Source organism: Dasypus novemcinctus, chromosome 21 (assembly GCF_030445035.2).
Source record: "Dasypus novemcinctus isolate mDasNov1 chromosome 21, mDasNov1.1.hap2, whole genome shotgun sequence".
Taxonomy (NCBI): domain Eukaryota; kingdom Metazoa; phylum Chordata; class Mammalia; order Cingulata; family Dasypodidae; genus Dasypus; species Dasypus novemcinctus.
Window position 1 is genome coordinate 46255012 of NC_080693.1, and position 16620 is coordinate 46271631.

Here is a 16620-nt window from a genome sequence, read left to right on the forward strand (position 1 = left end):
AGCATGACAAGATGACTAGGGACATATATCACTGGGACCAGAAGGCACCTACCCCAGAATTCTGAAGAAACTCATGATTTGTGATACTACTATTCAAAATAAGAAAACTACTGTTTTAAATTGCTGGCTTGATGATGTATTGAGTGACTGCCATCAGGATTTCCAACAATGATTAATGGGAATCTGATAAAAAGTTAGAACATGGTTCAATTTTCTGTAGAGCAATTTGGTAATATGTATCAAAATATAAAATGCATATATACCTTGACCCATCAATCCCAGGTCTAGTTTATTCAACAAGGAAAATTTTACAGGTATTAAGAAAAGGTGGGGGAAGCAGATTTGGCTCAACTGATAGAGCATCTGCCTACCACATAGGAAGTCCAGGGTTTAAACCCAGGGCTTCCTGGCCCATGTGGTGAGCTGGCCCACACACAGTGCTGATGCATGCAAGGAGTGCCATGCCACACGGGGGTAACCCCTGTGTAGGGGAGCCCCACGCTCAAGGAGTGTGCCCCTCAAGGAGAGCCACCCCATGCGAAAAAGCACAGTCTGCCCAGGAGTGGTGCCGCACACACAGAGAACTGACGCAGCAAGATGATGAAACAAAAACAGACATAGATTCCCAGTGGCACTGACAAGAATGCAAGTGGAAACAGAAGAACACACAATGAATGGACACAGAGAGCAGACAACGGGGTGGGGGGAGGAAAGAGAAATAAATAAAAATAAATCTTTAAAAAGAAAGAAAAGGTGGGAAGCGATGTGGCTCAAGTAATTAGGCCTCTGCCTCCCATATGGGAGGACCCAGGTTCGATCCCTGGGACCTCCTGGTGAAAAAGAAGAAGAGAAAGCATGCCTGCGTGGTGAGCCAGTGCCCACCTGGTGAGCTGAGTGCCCATACAAGTGCCTGCATGGTGAGCCAAGTGCCCATGTGAGTGCCCGCGCAGTGAACCACTGCCCGCACAAGCAAGGCATGCAGCAAGATGATGATGCAACAAAAGAGAAGCGAAGGGGAGAGTCAAAATGAAGAGCAGCAGAAACCAAGAACTGAGGTTGTGCAATTGACAGGGAACCTCTCTCCACATCAGAGGTCCCCAGGATTGAATCCCTCTGAATCTAGAGGAGAAAGATAAGAAGACAAAAAGAGAAATAGATACAGAAGATCACACAGCAAATGGACACAGACAGCAAAAAAACCCAGCAGGATAGGGGTGGGGGAGGGGAAAATAAATTAAAAAATAATTTTTTTTTAAGTGAGAGAAAAGGTGTATGTACCATGGTATTCATCATTGTAGAAGCCCTAAATTGAAAAGAACCCTTAAATCTAGCACTAAAGGACAGACTAAGTAAATAATGATAATAGAAAACTATGCAGTCATGAAAAATGATGATACTTAAATTTACTGACAAGGAAAAAAGGTCTACCACATATTAATGAGTGAAAAAAGCAGATTACAGAACACATGTACTATGATTCCAATTATATAAAAATGAAAACGTTATATGTGCATATTTGCACAAAGATGTCTAAATGGAAGTTCACTGTAGTATTACCAGTTGTTAGCTCAGAGCAATGGAATTTCAATGAAAATGTTTAAATAATATAAGATACAATGACCATATATTAATTTTACAAAAACTATAAAGCTCTATTTAAAAACAAAAACAATATTTTAAAAGGGATTACAAACTCAGTAGATTCACTTTTATATTGAGAAAACTGCTGGAATAAAATCAGTCAGTGCTCAAATACATATAATTTAGTAGGAGAAAAGGATTGAAGAAAAGGATTGTAATAACCAACTGAAGTAATATAGTCCTCTAGAATGTTTGGGGGAAAAAAGGAACCATGGGATTGTAATTTACACTTAAGAAATATTTCTTATAGTTGTTCAAATAGACAGTAGATTGTTGTTTTTTTAAAATTTATTTATTTATTTAATTCCCCTCCCCTCCCCCAGTTGTCTGTTTTCTGTGTCTTTTTGCTGCATCTTGTTTCTTTGTCCGCTTCTGTTGTCGTCAGTGGCACAGGAAGTGTGGGGGGGCGCCATTCCTGGGCAGGCTGCTCTTTCTTTCACGCTGGGCGGCTCTCCTTACGGGCGCACTCCTTGTGCGTGGGGCTCCCCTAGGCGGGGGACGCCCCTGCGTGGCAGGGCACTCCCTGCGCGCATCAGCACTGCGCATGGGCCAGCTCCACACGGGTCAAGGAGGCCCGGGGCTTGAACCGCGGACCTCCCATGTGGTAGATGGACGCCCTAACCACTGGGCCAAAGTCCGTTTCCCGTAGATTGTTTTTATTGCTATACATATGGGCAGGCTTTTGGGTGTGGAAAGGTATTAGAAAGTATTTAAATTGTATTTAGAAGATAATTGGATCTGGGTTATCAGTTACAAACAAACAAGGAGTAATAAGTATCCCTTTACTTATAAAACACTTTAGGAGAGCAATGTGACGCAAGCAATTAAGCACCTGCTTCCACATGGGAGGTCCTGGGTTTGGTTCCTGGTGCCTACTAAAAACAAAAAGCAAATATCAAGCATACAAATGAAAAACCAGATCAGGGGAACTGATGTGACTCAGGGGCTGAGTGCTGGCTTCCCACATACGAGGTCCTGGCCCTGGTACCTCAAAACAACAACAACAACAAAAACACTTTAGAGTATATAAAGACTTGCATGAATATGATTATACTTTACATGTTTAAACCTCAGCTATTGCTTGAGGTAGGTAAGGGCGTTATTATCCCATTTTACAGATAAATAAGCAGAAGTTTAGCTAGGATCCAATGTCAACAGTTGTAGGAGTCACATTAGATTATTTCCTAAAGACATGTCCTAAAGATTATGTCCTAAAGACATCATTCCAACAAGCTGCTGTGCTAACATGAGTTGATAAACAGTATGAAGTATATTGAAAATTAAGCACTAGATTTTAACTGGTCTTTGTGCAAAATTGTGGAGAATTCCATCCAATAAAACTGAGTAGTTTTATTTGCTGCATTTTAGGACAGGTACAAAGTTGTGGGAGATGGTTGAAAAAAAAGGGCAATTAAATAGCCAAGGGATCAGAGAGGCCACTATATAAAAAGCATAAACAAATAAAAACTAAGTCCAGTTTGGAAAAGACCAAGAAAAGGTATAAGAAGGTAGAAACCAAGTCTACAAAACTGCTAAGTGTCATGGTGCTCACCACTGTTTTATTTTATTTTTTAAAAATTTATTTTATTTATTTATTTATTTATTCCCCGCCCCGCCCTCCATTTGCTTGCTGTCAGCTCTCTGTGTCTGTTTGTTGTGTGCACTCTGAGTCTGCTCCTCCTCATTGTGTCTTCTTGTTTGATCATCTTGTTGTGTCAGCTCACTGCGCCAGCCTGCCGCATTGGCTTGCTGTCTTGCTCATCTTCTTTAGGATGCACCATGAACAAAACCCGGGGCCTCCCATATGGTAGGTAGGCACCCAACTGCTTTAGCCACATCCGCTTCCTAACCATTGTTTTACATGTACCAGGCAAGGCACTGAGATGTTCACCTGATTACAAATGGTAGGACTGGGGAAGCGGATTTGACTTGACTGATAGAGTGTCCGTCTACAATATGGAAGGTCCAGGGTTCAAACCCAGGGCCTCCTGACCTGTGTGGTGAGCTGGCCCACAGGCAGTACTGATGTGCACAAGGAGTGCTGTGCCACGTAGGGGTGTCCCCCGCATAGGGGAGCCCCACGCCAAGGAGTGTGCCCTGCAAGGAGAGCCACCCTGTGTGAAAAAAGTGCAGGCTGGCCAGGAGTGGTGCCACACACATGAAGAGCTGATGCAGCAAGATGACACAACAAAAAGAGACACAGATTCCCAGTGCCACCGACAAGAATACAAGTGGACATGGAAGAACACACAGAGAATGGACACAAAGAGCAGACAACAGGGGGAGGAGGGGAAGGGGAGAGAAATAAATAAAAAATAAATCTTAAAAAAAAAAGGTAGGACTGAAACTAACCTGGACTTATTCACCATATCTCAAATTACTATTATGTGTTATCTTAAAGAAACAAATTTAAGATAAATTATAATTATCAAGAATTTATTGATGTGCTTTCTTAGCTTTATATATACTCCTTTAATCCTAACAAGGATTTCTACTCTGTGATAAATAATAAGAATTATCATGACAATTTTAGAGAAAATAATACTCAGAGATGAAGTAAATTGTCCAAGGTTATTAACCAGTGGAGTCAGAACTTTTTGGCTTTAATCTTTTATAGGACTATTTTATATGGGAGAAAATATGGAACAAGAGAATACCATTTATAAGACTAAAAAGATTCAAATTTTATAGATTCAAGATTCACACTTAAAGGAAACTAAGATGTTTTGGGGATATCATACTGAATTTAAGAGAATAAACTCGCCTATTCGTATATTTAAGACCAGAGCCAAAATATTCGGTTGGAGCATCTGACATTTAGCATTCATTCTTCTATTTTCTGAGAAGGCAGTGTATAAAAGTAGAAAAAATAGTTTCAAAATCAGAGTCCTGATTTTAAATTCTGACTTTGCTACTCCTTAGCTATGTGACCTTGGGCAAATTACTTAACCACTCCAAGTCTTAATTTCCTCATCTATAAAACTGGGGTAGGGGAGCAGCTGTGGCTCAAGCAGTTGAATGCCTGCTTCCCACATAGGAGGTCCAGGGTTCGGTTCCCAGTGCCTAGTAAAAAAACAAAAACAAAAACAAACAACAAGCAAACAAACAAACAAAAAAACAACTCAGGAGAGCCAATGTGGCTCAGTGGTTGAGTGCCGGCTTCCCACATACATGGTCCCACATTCAATCCCTGGCCAACTCTGGTACCTAAAAAAAATAAATAAATTGGATACTGTCTATCTTGCAATGATTTGAGGTAATATAAAATGCCTAGCAAAGTATCTAGTGAATAATGATGTTCAAAAATAGGTATTAGTATTGTGTGTCAGTCAATAGAGAAGCTATTATTATTGTTATGAATCAAAATTCCCTGGTGTTCTTTTTTCTATTTGTCCTTGTTTTCCATTCCTTGAAAGTTGTCATCTCTTTTTTTAACTTAGATACAGATTCACGGGGGAGTGGATGTGGTTCAAGCAGTTAGGCACCTGACTCCCACATGGGAGGTACCCAGGTTTCATTCCTGGTGCTTCCTAAAGAAGACAGCAGACACTGCAACTGTCACAATGAGCAGACACAGCAATGAGCAGGGAGTTGAAGTGGCTCAAGTGTTTGGGCACTTGCCTCCCAAATGGGAAGTCCTGGGTTCAGTTCCCAGTACCTCCTAAAGAAGACGCACAGACAATGAATGGACAGACAAGAGAGCCATCCTTGGGGGTGGAAGGGGGTATAAAAAAAATGACAACAGCTTTATAAAAAAGTTTATAAAAAAAGAGACAGATTCACTGCTTAAGTAGTATAGGGGTATCGATCTTTAAAAATATATTTTTTATTAAAGTATATCATTCATACATGACCATGCATAAACAATAAGTGTAAAGATTGTGAACTTACAAAATAAACATACATAACATCATACAGAAGTCTCCTACATCACCCCTCCACCAACACTTTGCATTGTTGTGAAACTTGTGTTACAAACTATGCAGAACATCATCAAAATATTACTACTAGCTATAATCCCTAGCTTACATTTGGTGTATTTTTCCCCCATCCCACCCTATTTTTAAAAAATATATTTTTATTACAGAGGATGTGAACTTGCAAAACAATCATAAACATGTGTAGAATTCCCAAACACCACCTTCACCAACATACCACACAATGGTGGAACATTTATTACAGAGTTATGAGATAATATCATCAGACTATTACTACCAATCAAGGTCCACAGTGTACATTTGGCACACTTTTTCCATACACTTCCATTATCAACACAGTAGATCTTTGGTATTGATTCAAGAATATTATAGTATTGCTGTTAACCAGTCTGTAGGTCACACCAGTTGTAGTTTTCCCCTTCTTCTCCATATTCCCACCACCCTGCAAGAGTGATGTACATCTGCCCTAGCTCACAGAAGGAAACTCTTGCATTTGTACCCTCAACCACAATTCTCATCCACCTCTGGGTTCACTGTGTAATTCAGTCCATAGATTATTCTTTAGCCTTCTTTCAATTGACATTTACTTCTCCAGACTACCCTTTTCAGTCATAATCCCATTTATAAACCAGTTGATACTCACTATAATGTGTTACCATCAACTCTATCCATTTCCACACTTTTACAATGATGTTAATTAAAACTTTTACATACATTAAACATCAGTAATCCATCTCCGCCTTCCTCTTAAATAATTAAAACTTCTATATATATTAAGCATCAGTAGTTCTTCTCAACCCTCCTCTCGTCTCCTAATAATCTATACTCTAGGTTTTAACTCCATGGGTTTATTCTTTGCATATAGTTCATATTAATGAGACCATGAAATACTTGTCCTTTTGTGTCTGGCTTACTTTGCTTAGTTTAATGCCTTCAAAATTCATCCGTATTATCATATGTGTCCCAATTTCATTTCTTCTTACTGCAGCATAGTATTCCATTGTATGTATATACCACATTTTGTTTATCCATTCATTGGTTGATGGACACTTGGGTTGGTTCCATCTTTTGGCAATTGTGAATAATGCTGCTACGAACATTGGTGTGCAGATAACTGTTCATGTCACAGTTTTTATTTCTTCTGGATATATCCCTAGTAAAGGAATTGCTGGATCATATGGCAGTTCTATATTTAGCTTCCTGAGGAACAGCCAAACTGTCTTCCATAGAGGCTGCACCATTTTACAATCCCACCAATAATGAAGGAGTGTTCCTATTTCTCCATATCCTCTCCAGCAATTTCTTTTGTCTGTTTTTTAAATAATGACCATTCAATGAAGTATTAGATGTTACAGTATTGTTGTTTTCATTTGCATTTCCCTCATAGCTAGAGATATGGAACGTTTTTCATGTGTTTTTGGCCATTTGTATTTCCTCTTTGGAGAAATATTTATTTAAATATTTTCCCATTTTTAAATTGGACTGCTTGCTCTGGAAATCAAACCTTTATCAGATACATGGTTTCCAAATATTTTCTCCAATTGAGTAGGCTGCCTTTAAAACTTCTTGAAGTCCTTTGAATCACAGAAGTGTTTAAGTTTGAGGAGGTCCCACTTATCCATATTTTCTTTCCTTGCTCGTGCTTTCAGTGTAAGATTTAAGAATCCACCACCTACCACCAGGTCCTGAAGATGTTTTCTTACATTTTCTTCTAGGAGCTTTATGATACTTGCTTTTATTTTAGGTCTTTGATTCATTTGAGTTCTTTTTTTATAAGGTGTGAGATAGGGTCTTCTTTCTTTCTTTGGCTGTGGATATCCAGGCCTCCCAGAACCATTTGTTGAATAGACTGTTTAGTCCCAGCTGGGTGGGTTTGAAAGGCTTGTCAAAAAATCACTTGGCCATAGATGTGAGGGTCTTTTCCTGAAACACCGATTTGGTTCCCTTGGTCTATGTGTCTGTCTTTATGCCAGCACCATGCACTTTTTCCCTTTGTAGCTAGGTAATATGATTTAAAGTCTGGAAATGAGAGTCCCCCAACTCCACTTTTCCTTTTTAAGATGTTTCTGGCTATTCAGGGCCTCTTACCCTTCCAGATAAAAATTGACAATTGTTTTCCATTTGTTTAAAAAAGTGCTGGTAGAGTTTTTATTGGGATTGCATTGAATCTGTATATCAATTTGGGTGGAATTGACATCTTAATGATAGTCTACCAATCCATGAATGTTGAATGTTCTTCCAATTATTTAGGTCTTTTAAAATTTCTTTCGGGAAACGGACTTTGGCCCAGTGGTTAGGGCGTCCGTCTACCATATGGGAGGTCGGCGGTTCAAACCCCGGCCTCCTTGACCCGTGTGGAGCTGGCCATGCGCAGTGCTGATGCGCGCAAGGAGTGCCTTGCCACGCAAGGGTGTCCCCCGCGTGGGGGAGCCCCACGCGAAAGGAGTGCGCCCGTGAGGAGAGCCGCCCAGCGTGAAAAGAAAGAGCAGCCTGCCCAGGAATGGCGCCGCCCACACTTCCCGTGCCGCTGACGACAACAGAAGCGGACAAAGAAACAAGACGCAGCAAACAGACACCAAGAACAGACAAACGGGGGGGGGGGGGGGGGGGGGAGGAATTAAATAAATAAATAAATCTTTAAAAAAAAAATTTCTTTCAGCAGTGAATTATAGTTTTCCATTTCATCTACATTGTCTAATTTTTTAGCATAAAGTTGTTCATAGTATCTTCTTATGATCTCCCTTCTTTCTGTGGGGTCAGTATTAAGGTTCCCTTTTTCCTATTTTTTTTCCATTTATTTGCATCTTCTCTCTTTTTTTCTTAGTCAGTCTAGCTAAGGGTTTGTCACTTTTGTCAGTCTTCTCAAAGAACCAACTTTTGGTTTTGTTAATTTTCTCTATTTTTTTTTTGTTGTTGTTGTTCTCCATTTCATTTATTTCTGCTCTGATCTTTGTTATTTCATTCCTTCTACTTGCTTTAGGATTAATTTGCTGTTCTTTTTCTACTTCCTCCAGCTGTATAGTTATGTCATTGATTTTAGCTCTTTCTTCTTTTTTTAATGTAAGCATTGAAGGTTATAAATTTTCCTCTCAACACTGCCTTCACGGCATCCCATAGGTTCTGATATGTTGTGTTCTCATTGTCATTCATCTCGAGAAATTTATTGATTTCTCTTAAAATTTCTTCTTTGACCCACTAATTATTTAAGAGTATGTTGTTTAATCCTCATATATATGTGAATTTTCCTTTTTCTGCCACTTGTTGGTTTCCAACTTTATTCCATTATGATCAGAGAAAGTGCTTTGTATAATTTCAATTTTGTTGAATTTATTGAGATCTGCTTTGTGACCCAACATATGGTCTATCCTGGAGATAGATCCATGAGCACTTGAAAAGAATGTATATCCTGCTGGTTTGGGGTGCAATGTTCTGTATATTAGGTTTAGTCAATTTATCATATTATTCAAACTGTTTCTTTATTGTTCCTCTGCCCAGATGTTCTTTCCAATGCTGAGAATGGTGTATTGAAGTCTCCAATTATTTTTGTAGAGGTGTCTATTTCTACCTTCAGTTTTGCCAGTGTTTGCCTCATGTACCTTGGGCATCCTGGTTAGGTGCATATACATTTATGATTGTTATTTCTTCCTGGTGAAACATCCTTTTTATAACTATGTAATGTCATTCCTTGTCTCTAATAACAGTTTCACTTTTAAAGTCTATATCATCTGATATAAGTATAGCTACCCCAGCTTTTGTTTTGTTTTGTTACTACATGCATGAAATATCTTTTTCCAACCTTTCACTTTCAATATATTGGTATCTTTGGGTCCAAGGTGGGTCTCTTGCAGACAGCATATAGATGGCTCATATTTTCTTATCCATTACATCTGTCTGTGTCTTTTGATTGGGGAGTTTATCCATTAACATTCAAGTTATTACAGTAAAGGCAGTTCTTATTTCACCCATTTTGATCTTTGCATTTTATCTGTCATTTCATTTTTGACACTTTTAGTTACTGTTACTGATACTGTCATCATTTCTAGACTAGCTTCCAAGCCTGTCTCTCCTGTCTTTTCTTTTCAAACAGTAACACTTCCTTTATTATTTTCTGCAAAGCTGGTCTTTTTGTTATAAACTCTCTCAGTTTCTGTTTATCTGTGAATTTTCTAATCTTGCCCTCATTTTTTTTCTCTTTATATATTTTTAAATGTTACATTAAAAAAATATGAGGTCCCCATATACCCCCCACCCCCGTCATCCCACTCTTCCGCCCATAACAACAACCTCCTCCATCATCATGAGACATTCATTGCATTTAGTGAATACATCTCTGAGCACCGCTACACCTCATGGTCAATGGTCCACACCATAGCCAACACTCTCCCACAGTCCACCCAGTGGGCCATGGGAAGACATACAATGTTTGGTAACTGTCCCTCCAGCACCACCCAGGACAACTCCAACCCCCGAAAATGCCCCCACATCACATCTCTTCCTCCCACTCCCTACCCCTAGCAGCCACCATGGCCACTTTCTCCACACCAATGCCACATTTTCTTCTATTACTAATCACAATAGTTCATGAATAGAATATCTGTAAGTCCACTCAAATCCATTCTCTATTCCTCCATCCTGTGGACCCTAGAATGGTCGTGTCCACTCCACATCTATATCAAGAGGGTTGCCCTCATTTTTGAAAGATAATTTGCCAAATACAAAATTCTTGGCTGGCAGTTTTTCTCTTGCAGTATCTTAAATATATCATACTACTGCCTTCTTGCCTTCATGGTTTCTGAAGAGAAATTGGCGCTTAATCTTATCTGGTATGCCTTATATGTTATGCATTGCTTTTCTCTTACAGCTCTCAGAATTCTCTCTTTGTCTTTGGTATTCTGATTAGTGTATGTCTCAGAGTTGGTCTATTTGGATTTATTTGGATGGGAGTACATTGTCCTTCTTGGACATGGATATCTAAGCCCTTCAATAGGGTTGGACAATTTTCTACCATTATTTCTTCAAATATTCCTTCTGCCCCTTACCCTTCTCTTCTCCTTCTGGGTTGTCCATGACACATATGCTTGTATGTCTCTTGCTGTCATTTAATTCCTGAGATCCTGTTCAAAATTTTCCATTCTTCTCTTCATCTAGTCTTTTGTATGTTTGCTTTCATAGGCCATGTCTTCAGGTTCACCGATCCTTTCTTCTGCTTCCTCAAATCTGCTACTATATGTCTCCAGTGTATTTTTTTAAATTCCCCCCCCTTCAGCTTTTGCTTGCTGTCTGCTCTCTGTGTCCATTCACTGTGTGTTCTTTTGTGTGTCTGTATTTATTTTTATTTATCTCTCTCCCTCTTTGTGGCTTGTTTTTTGTTTTTTTTTTGCTTTCTGTGTCCATTTGCTGCACATTCTTCTGTGGTTTTTTTTAACTTGTCTCCCTTTTTGTTGTTGTTGTTGTTGTTGTTGCATCACCTTGCTGAGTCAGCACTCCACGGCACCTGCAGGCCAGCAGCTTTCCATGGCGTGCAGGCAAGCCTGCCTTCATAAGGAGGCCCCAGAACATGAACCCAGGGCCTCCCATATGGTAGACAGAAGCCCAACTGATTGAGCCACAGCCACTTCCCTGCAGTGTATTTTTAATTTCATTTATTGCACCACTCATTCCCATAAGGCCTGCTACTTTCTTATACATGCTTTCAAATTCTTCTTTGTGCTCCCCCAGGGTCTTCTTAATATCTTAATCTCTTTAGCCATCTTATTGAGGAGACTTGTTTAAAAATCTGGTTAGTTGTTTCAACTCCTTTATGTCATCTGGAGGCTTACCTTTTTCCTTTAACTGGGCCATATCTACCTGTTTCTTGGTATGGATTGTAATTTTTTATTGGTGTTTTCATATCTGTATTTATGTATTTATTCTGGGTGTAGTTTCTCCCTTTAGTTTAGGGCTTTCTTGCCTTTTCTCCCTTGCTTGTTGTATAGTAGGAATTGAGGATGTACATGGTGTTTTAAGCTATGGAGGCTGAAGCTGCCCACCTTGTCCCAGGGATTGAAGAAGCTGCTTCCACCTTTCTCCTCTGTCAGGGGTAGAGACAGAGCTGCAGTCATGTATAATAATCCGAGTTGGGCAGGACAAGGCTGTCTGTAGTTGCCTGGAGAGACCGATGAAGCTTCACATCCCTTCCTGTCCTGCCTTGGGTGGGGATGGAACTATAGCTGTGGGCAGCAATCTATGCCATGTGTATCAGAAATGACCACAGTTGCCCGGGTAAATTGACATAGCACCAGACCCCCTCCCTGCCAGGGATGGAAATGGGCCCCCTGGAGTGATCAACAATCTAATCCATGTGGGCTGAATATGCCTGCAGTTGCCCTGAAAGGCTGAAGGAGTACTGTCCCTTCTACTCTTTAGGGAGTGGGAATGGAACCACCAACACCCAACAGTTCAGTCCCTGTAGGCTGAAAGTACCCACTGTTGCTCGGAGAGGCTGAGGAAGCACCATCCCTCCCTATCTTATTTGGTGGTGCAGTGGTCCTACAGGTGCCCAACAGTTCAGTCCCTTTAGGCTGAGAATACCCTCCATTGCCTGGAGAGGCTGAAGAAACACCAGCCTGCTTCTATCCTATTAGGGCATGGGCTAATGCCCACAGGTACCCAACAGTCCAGTCCACGCAGGCTGAAAGTGTCTGCCATTGCCCAGAAAGACTGTGGAAACATCACTCCCCTCATTTCTTATTGGGGGGTGATGGTGGATCCACAAGTACCCACCAGTGCAGGCTGTGTGGGCCAAAAGCACCTGCAGTTACCCAGAGAGGCTGGGCAAACACAGTCCATCTCTTGTCCTACTGGGGATGGGGGTGGAGCCACAGGTGCCCAACAGCCGGGTTTGTGCAGGCCAAAAGCATGTGAAGTTGCCTGAGAAGCTGAGAGAACACCAGACCCCTCTTATCCTATGGGGGAACAGAGGTGGAGATGGACTCAGAGGCACTCAACAAACCAGTTCATGTAGGCTGAAAACTCCTGCTGTTGCCCAGAGAGGCCAAGGATACCCAGCACCTCTCTTATCCTATTGGGGTACGAGCATGTAGCCCCAGGTGACCGACTATTCAGTCTGTGCCAGAGGAGAGCACTTGCAGTTGTCTGGAGAGTCTGGTGCAGGTCCTGCCTGCTTTCTCTCTGCTGGAGGTGCAGTTGAAACCTAGGCCTGGGCTGCAGGCTGATCTTGGTGGAAAGAAGTCAGTCCTTAAATTAACTGAACTTTCAGTCAACCAGGCTTCCCTTCATGCCAGTGTCTGAGTCCAAATGGCAGACTCTTTCTAACTTGGACAGACTCTAACCCTAGCTGTTTCTGGGATCATAATGAAGTTGGCTCTTAAAGTAAGATAGAGAATCAATAGATGGATCTGGAAGAACCTGGCAAGGAGTCCATATGGACAACAGTACCCCAAGATGGCTGCTGGAAGGCCTCCTCCATCCCACCCCCCACAAGATTATGCTATTCAGAACAAGATTTCTTCTGGAAGCCAGGAGAAGCCCCAGGTATTCCCCAAGGACTTTATCATTGGACCTTCCCAGGGGATTGATGGGTGGGGTAATTAATCAAAACAGTAAACAGTTGAGACTCCTCCTATGCCATTAGCAAAGGGGAGGAGTAATTAACAGTTCAAAAAGCAGGTGCAAGACCAGAACAAACCCTCTCCCCTTTGGAGCCCAATTCTGGCTGCCTTCTCCCTCTGCAAGGATCAACATGCAAGTAAAACCTGGGCATTTGTAATCTATAATGGGAAATTGTAGTCTGTGAATCAGCCCACTTTATCACTTTTAAGCCCCTTCCTCTCTATCTTGGACCCATGACCTGTTATTTTCTCCCATTTCTCTTCTCTCCCTACCTTAATAAATTACTGGCCTAACTCACCCGACGTGCTCTTGAAATTCATTTCTGCAGCATAGTCAAGAACCTAGACAAAATCCAGTAATAATACTTTACTGGATTTTGAGGTTGGTGTACAACTGTCTCTTCCTCCACCGTTTGTGGGAGATGGAGTTTCTAACTCCAGCTACAAATAGCTCCTGAGGTAACTTGCACCACTAGGCATGGCTTGCAGTTTCCCAGAGAGGTAGTGCAGGTCCCCTCAGCTTCCCCCTGCCAGAGGTGGGGCTGGGTTTAGGGTAGACCTTCAATCCAAGCTGGGTGGAGAGAAGCCAGTCCCTACAAGCACTGTGATTTTCAATTAGCCCAGCTTCCCCTCATGGGTGTAAGGGCGGAGTCAAAATGGTGGTTACCAGCCTCCTTCTGACCTGGACAGTCTCAAAGTTTAGCTGTTCCTAGGATTATACTCCAGCCTGCCAAATTTACTAGTCAGTAGCTGAAGTTGGTGCCACACCATGTCTTCCTCCCCCATTTTTTGGGAAGTGGAACTTCCCATTTCAGCCACAGAATAGCTCCTCCACAGTGTGGAGAGCTCTACTCAGGAATCCTCTCTGCAAATGGGCAATCCCCTGCTTCCGTACTTTCAAGGATGTTGGAGGATACTCTTCTGGTCTCCTGGGGCCCCAAAAGATGCTTTATATAGCTCTGATTACTAACTGCCCTGTAACATGAGCTGAATCCAGGAGTGCCTTACTCTGCCACCATCTTGGCTTTCCCCTTGGGTATCAAATCTTAAGTAAACCAACTTGTTTAATTGTTTTAAATTTTTTTAAAAATTAGAACAATGTAACTTACTTTACAAAAAGATTTATCATTAGTCCTTTAAATAGAAACACTCCTTGAATAATATATGATTTACTTCCTGTAAAGTTTAATTATATATAATTTTTCATGGACATATCAATAGACCTACCAATAAGCCAAAGAATGTCCTCTGATGTCCTTCTTTCTGACCCAGTGATTCTTTGTTTTTTTCCACTTCTCAATTAAATTTATTGAACACATAAAAATTTTAAAAAATCATACAATATGTTATACAATATATTTGGCTCATAGTAATGCAATCATACAGTATTTGTCCTGTGTGACTTGCTTTGCTCAACATAATGTCCTCCAGGTTCACTCATGTTGTCATATGCTTTATGACTTCTTACAGCTGCGTAACATTCCATCTTGTGAATAGACCACAATTTGTTTATCCATTCATCCAATGATAGATGCCTAGGTTGCTTCCAACTTTTGGCAATCATGAACATAGGTGTGCAGATGTCTAGTCATGTCACTACTGTCAGTTCTTCTGGGTATATTCCCTGTAGTGGGTATATATCTCTCCCAGTAACTGCAGGTACATTTGACTGGACAGAGTTGGAAGTCTATCGGGGCAACTGCAGTCATTTTGTACTTGCAGGGCATAGATTGCTGTCCACACCTGCAGCTCCATCCCCACTCCAAGCAGGGGAGAAAGGGGCGTGAACATTCACCAGTCTCTCTGGGCAACTACAGTATAGGCCTGCATGACTTGGATTATTACGGCTGTGGCTCTGGCAAAGAAGAAAGTGGGGAGAAGCTTCATCAGTCCCTGGGGCAATGAGGGCAGTTTGAGCCTCCATAGCTTACAGCACCAACTACATTTTTAGCTCCTACTACACAACCAGCAAGGGAGAAAGGGCAAGAAAACCCTAAACTAAAGAAAGAAACTGCATCCAGAATAAATACATCTGGTAAACCAGATACCAACACCAACAAAAAATTACAATTCACACCAAGAAACAGGAAGATATGGCCCAGTTAAAGAAACAAGATAAGCCTCCAGATGAAATAAAGGAGTTGAGACAACTAATCATAGATGTTCAAACAAACTCCTTAATAAATTCAATGAGATGGCTAAAGAAATTAAGAATATTAAGACACTGGATGAGCACAAAGAATTTGAAAGCAGACCATATGGGAATGAAAGGCACAATAAATGAAATTAAAAATACACTGGAATTGGGAAGCAGCTGTGGCTCAATCGTTGGGCTCCCATCTACCATATGGGAGGACCTGGGTCCCTGTCCCGGGGCCTCCTCGTGAAGGCAGCCTCGCCTGCATGCCACAGAGAGCTGATTCAGCAGGATGACGCAACCGAAAAAAAAAAGGGAGACAAGTAAAAAAAAACACAGACGAGTGTACAGTGAATGGACACAGCAGACAACAAGCAAGCCACAAGGGGATGTGGATAAAAAAAATACACTGGGAGGCGGACTTGGCCCAGTGGTTAGGGCATCCGTCTACCACATGGGAGGTCCACGGTTCAAAGCCTGGGCCTCCTTGACCCGTGTGGAGCTGGCCCATGCACAGTGCTGATGTGCACAAGGAGTGCCGTGCCACCCAGGGGTGTCCCCACGTAGGGGAGCCCCATGCGCAAGGAGTGCACCCCGTAAGGAGAGCCAGCCAGCAGGAAAGAAAGTGCAGCCTGCCCAGGAATGGCGCTGCACACATGGAGAGCTGACACAACAAGATGACACAACAAAGAGAAACACAGATTCCCATGCCGCTGATAACAACAGAAGCAGACAAAGAAGATGCAACAAATAGACCCAGAGAAAAGACAACCAGGTTGGGGGGGGGGGGGGAAGGGAGAGAAATAAATAAATAAATATCTTAAAAAAAAATACACTGGAATCATATAATAGCAGATTTGAGGAGGCAGAAGGATTGGTGACCTCAAGGAAATAGCCTCTGAAAGCAAACAAAAAAAAAAGAACAGATAAAGAATGGGAAAAATTGAACAAGTTCTCAAGGTACTAAATGAAAGCAAGAGATGTGCAAACATATGTGTCATGGGTGCCCCAGGAGGAGAAGAGAAGGGTAAAGGGGCAGAAGGAATATTTGAAGAAATAATGGTAGAAGATTGCCCAACCTTCCTGAAGGGCATATATATCCATGTTTAAGAAGCACAACATACTTCCGTCTGAATAAATCCGAATAGACCAACTCTGAGACATATACTAATCAAAATGTCAAATGCCAAAGACAAAGAGAATTCTGAGAGCAGCAAGAGGAAAGAAATGCATAACATGTAAGGCATACCCGACAAGATTAAGTGTTGATTTCTCATCAGAAACCACAGAGGCA